Source organism: Chrysochloris asiatica, unplaced genomic scaffold (genome assembly GCF_000296735.1).
Source record: "Chrysochloris asiatica unplaced genomic scaffold, ChrAsi1.0 scaffold00103, whole genome shotgun sequence".
Lineage (NCBI taxonomy): Eukaryota > Metazoa > Chordata > Mammalia > Afrosoricida > Chrysochloridae > Chrysochloris > Chrysochloris asiatica.
The window spans coordinates 8,255,656-8,261,122 of record NW_006408621.1 but is presented as its reverse complement, the minus strand read 5'-3'; the positions used below and the strand labels follow the sequence as shown (position 1 = coordinate 8,261,122).

The 5,467-nt window shown below is 41.3% G+C and overlaps 1 pseudogene; it reads right to left on the bottom strand.

The window, feature by feature from the left end:
- Positions 1–2,122: 2,122 nt before the first annotated feature.
- On the bottom strand, positions 2,123–3,163 carry LOC102814341 (annotated as a pseudogene).
- Positions 3,164–5,467: the final 2,304 nt, after the last annotated feature.

Below are 5,467 nucleotides of genomic sequence, written 5' to 3'. Positions count from 1 at the left end.
GGAACTTAAAAGGTTACAAAGTCAGGACCAGAAATGCTCTGGATACAGCAGAGTCAAGACAGCTTTTTCTTTGTCATGCCCACAGGCAAACTTCTCTTTGGCTCTTGGCACCTTGTCCTGGTAGAGACCTTGCTCAAGGCAATATTACAAAGATCTTTTAGGTCTACTGATAAATGCTCAAAGGGCACTCTCCTCTGCTATTAGCCTCAGCCCAAAGGCACTTGGCTCTAGCTCCATGGGTTCAGCAAACCTGCCAATTATGTGCTTGGAGGCACTCCACTCTGCAAATGACCTTCCTGCCCGAAGGCACTCAGCTTTATTTGCTCGGTGGATAAGGAAGTCCACTGCTCTGTCACGTTCTCTGGCCCTTGGTTCTGCTGCGGCCACTCTGTGGCTGCTCCTTTGCTCTTCTCTGGCACCACAACATTTGATCCCTGGGTCAAGGAGGTTCACTGTTCCGGGATCTCGGGGTCCAAAGGATGCTCTCCACTCCTGGCTCTTCGGTGATGGTAGTGAGGTCTCCCTTCCTGTTTCTGAGATGGTTCATTTTATACCTATGTTACTGTTACAACTTTTCTCTATCACAATTAGCTCTGTTTACAATCATTCACAATGAAATCATCTCATACTATCAGCATCTTCCCCCACCTTCTTTTACCCAGACCCATCAGAAAAAACACAAGTTTGGGGGCAGTTACACAGACTGGGTAGAAGAGCCATATGAACATATGAAGTGGTTCATTGCACTGTAGTAGTTTGTTGTTTTTCCATTTAGAATTTGTATATGTTATCTATTGCCTTCTTGTCAACATGGTTTCTGCCAGGAACTCATAGAGTTTAGACTATTTTGTTCCCCTTTTTAGGTGAAAGTTCATTTTTTCTGAGCCACTGTCAGGATTCTGTCTTTGTTTTTGTAAAGTGTGATTATGATACGTCTTGGTGTCTTTCTTTTGGAGTCTATCCTGTATGGGGTTTGTTGAGTTTCTGGATGGATATCTTCTTGTCTGTCATGATATTAGGGAAGCTTTTCTGCCAGCAGACAAATCTTCAAGAATGTTCTTAGTTAAAGCTTTTGGAGTGTGAAATCTAACCTGAACTTGCATTAATGGGGTGAGGCAATTTTGATTCTTGATGAACTAGATTGAGGCAGTATATTCTGCATAAATTAAAAAAAATCATGAATACAAGTATCTCTCCTTTTCTAGAAAGAACTACTAAAGATAACTAATGAGTATGGGAAACTTACCAAGTCTATTCTTTTTGCTTTCTATAAAATGCCCACAAATGTAGATGTAATTGCTAGATGGCAATAAAGTCCACAAATCTAAGGAGCTCTGGTAGCATAGTGGTTATGAATTGGGCTGCAAACCTTAAGGTTAGCAGTTCGAAACTACCAGCTGCTCCATGGGAGAAAGATGAGACTTTCTGTCCTGTAAAGATTTACAGCCTCAGAAACCCTGGACAGGGTCATTACAGGTCAGAACCAACTCCACGGCACATAACAACAACATCTACATTATATATTTCATTATGGGTGCCAAGAAAGCATTAATCCTGTCTAGAATGGTAATCCTTGTTATGGCTTAAAAGTGCATTTGTAAAAAAAAAAAAAAAAAAGTGCATTTGTAAAATGTTGGTTTTGATGTAAGCCTACTAATATAATAAGCACATTTAAGATGACTTTATTTAAGTAGGCTACCGCTTCAATGCCACCTGAATACATTGGTCCAAGATTGAAATTTAGATCAATGTTAAAAATGAAGATTCACAGTTTCACATTTATATTCTTAGCTTTGATTTGTATCCATCACAGGTGAATTCAAATCTAAATATAATTCCACTATGTTGTTGTTGGTGAGTTGGTTCCAACTCATAGCAACCCTGTTTAGGATTTTCAAGGCTGTATATCTTTGCAGGAGCAGAAAGGCTCATCTTTCTCCTGATTCCACTATAGCATAATGCTAAGTAGTCGATTTCCCCGAGTCTTAGAACATCAATGCTAATTGAGTTGAGATGTTTTGGAGTTTCACAGTTTAAATCCATTCTAACATTACGGACTCCACAACTCAGGGTTGTAGAGAAAGACTTCAGAGAACAGTTTTTTGTGGCTCTAATCATACAATTAAGGAATTGTTTCAGGAATTGTTGGAAGGTGGGTTACTGTGCTTCAACTACCTTGCCATTTGCCCAGAAATAATCCATTTGAGCTTCTGAACATTTGTTTTGGAACATTTGTTTGATGAATATTCTGCTATATACTTGGATAGGAGTTCTTGCCAGAAGGTCAAAGCTCTGCCATTTATCTTGGAATGTTACTGACGACATTCTAGTCCTTCAGTTCATTGTTCACATTTTGTGCTTGGATCTCCAGTGCAATGATAGAAAATGCCAACACAAAAGGCTTTGCTTTAGAAAATATGACCCTGCAGTGGCATGCCTTAGTTGAGTTTCTGATCTTTCAAAATTAAGGTTATTTCTCCTTTCAATTGGCAAATTGGCAAATTGGCAAGTTCTCTTGAATGACTGAATAAAAGAGACGCAGAAACTGAAAGGAAGTAAGTAGTAGCTTTGACTTTCAGACAGACCTTCTTCAATACAATCTTTTCCATTCTCATCAAGTCAGAAACCATGAACTTATACTGGCTTATTCAGATCAAGTCAGTTGGCAGTGGGACATTCTTCACTTCTATTGATTTGACAGCCAAATAGAAGCAGTTCAGCCCAATACATCCAACCAAGGTACTTGGGCCGTGCCCATGGTGTCACCAAGACTCCTTGTAGGACTGCAATATACTTAAGGGGGAGCTGTATATTATTTATCTGTGCAACATTTATAGATCCAAGTGCAGTGCCTGCACATGGTATCTGGGACACTCTAATGAGTCATTGAACACAATGCCAATATGAATGGCTTAAAAAAACTCCTTCATTTTGGACAGAAACCTGTCCAGTAAATGAACAGCTAGAGAAAATGTTTCCAGGTCAAAGCAAAAGAACTGAGTAAGAGAAGGTCTTTTACTTCCGAGTCCCTTAAGCTTGGAGTCATTCTGAGGCTACTGTCATGAGCAGACTCAAATAGTCTCCAGCTGTTGACCTTTGGCTGGCATCCAGACTCTTGTTCCAGAAGGACATTCAGCTGGTATTGCAGTTTCTGAGTGTCAGCTGTTGTCGTACCTCCATCATCATAAAGTGAAAATTCCTAGAGGGCAAGAAGCATGCTTCTTTCCTTAAATTGCAAATCTTCATGAAATATGTGTTCAAGGCATACATTTTCAGTGCTGTTATTAAATGGCATCAACTTTGGTTCCAACTCATACGGACCCTAGCAAGGGTGGAGAACCTTTTTTCTGCCAACATTTATGACATCATTCATGGGCCATACAAATTGCCAACTTAAAAATGAGCCTACTATATTTGGTCAAGCATTTAATTAACTCACCTCTAATGTGATGACTGGAACTGCAGTTGTCTTGGCAGGGTCAGACCAAATGATTTTGAGGGCCTTATACGGAGTCCTGGTGTGGCACTGTGGGTTAATGCGCTGGACTGTAAGGTTGGTTTGAACTGCAAGGTTCAAGCTCACCAGCTGCTCCCTGGAAACCCTATACAGGGTCACTATGGGTCAGAACTGACTCAACAGCACTTAACAACATACAACCCCCATGCTGGACATGCCCTACCCCTTTTGTATGGGGTTTTGGAGATGCGGCTGGTGTGTTTTTACTACTTACCTTGTGGTTAGCAGTTCAGTGCTTAAACTACAGCACCACACCAGGACTCCTCATTGTCAATGGTGGTGGTTGTGTTTCACTGAGTTGGTTCCAGCTCATAGTGACCTTTTATAGGGTTTCTGAGGCTGTAAATTCTGTAAGAAGCAGCTTCTTTTTTCCACGGAGCAGCTGGTAGATTTGAACTACTGATTTTGCAGTTAGCAGCCCAGCTCATAATCCACTATGTTACCAGAGCTCCTTTCATTGTCAGTTGTTGTTGTTGTTGTTGCTAAGTGCTGTCGAGTCAGTTCCAACTCGTAGTGACCCTGTATACGGTTTCCGAGGAGCAGCTGGTGGGTTTGAACTGCTTATCTTGTGGTTTGCAGTCCAGTGATGATCCTACAGTGCTACAGGAGACAACATGAGGAAAATTGCTTAGATACTTTCAAACATCTTAAGGCAATGAGTCGCTGGGCCTGGGGACTGTGGACCATAATCTGAGAGTACACCATGGTCAATTGGCATAACATAATTCACGAAGACAATCTTCTGCATCCTACTTTGGTGAATAGTGACTGGTGAAAGTGAAATCTTAGAAGCTCATGAGTGGTCATCTAAGGGGCAACTATTGACCTCTCCGATAGTTTCTGTGGAAGAAAGAATAGTGATGAAAATTGAAGATGCTTGGAATCAATTAGTCCAGTGGGCCAATGGAGCAGGTGAACAGTGGTCACCCTGACTCTGAGATTAGAAGGTGCCCGGTTTACACTACCAACTGCTCTGATAAGGATCACATTAGCAGGTCCTGTATAGAGTGAAAATGTGGAACAAAACTCAAAATAATATAATAAAAAGACCAGGCTTACTGGTCAGAAAGAGACTGGAGGAGCCCTTAAGGTCTGGAACAGAACTCACCCCTCGTGGCCCAATTTTCAGCCAAGCACTAGATAGGTATATGGGGGGTTGGGGGGAGAAGACAACAACACTAGTAAGGTAGGCTCACCTTGGAATTGTCAACCAGTCAAGATCAAAAGGACAACATCTACTTAAGGACAAACTTGAAAAGGGATGGGAAGGATGATGGAATGGAAGTAGGAAGCCCAGGAAGGAAACAAGATAACTGTTGTTGCCGGGAGGGGATTTCAATCATTAAGATGAGACAAAGTGTATGATTTGCTGACTGTAAATGTGATGACCTGCTCTGTAAACTTTCACACAACTTAACAATAAAAAGGGTTTTTTCCCAAAAAGAAGATAGAAAGTTAAAGACAGCATCCAAGATTTCAAATCTTTTTTAAAAAAGACAGTGTACCTTGAATAAAATCACATGTGGGAGATCAACATATACTCATTCTTTATAGTGATCTGGGACTCCACCTGCTCTGCAAATACTTTACCCCTGACCTTGCTGGCACCTTGAATCCCTGAGACGCCTTAGAGCACAATTTACAATTTTCTTTGCTTTGGTATAAAACATTGTGGCATTGATGCCACCGAGGCAGCGGAGCTGATAGAAATTAAGAAAAAGGAAAGCTCATGGGGAGGGGACAGCTACAAAATTTGTAACAAGTGTCTTAGAGGAGGTGACGTGAGCTATGCCTTGAACATTCATCAAGGACAAATTTGGACATGAAGGGGAAGGAGGACACAGTAAAGGCACGATAGAAATCAGGGATCGAATACGCAAAGACCCTGAAAGTAAGCATGAATACACTATTTGGAGGGCAGGGATGGGGTATGCCAGTCAGAGACCAAAC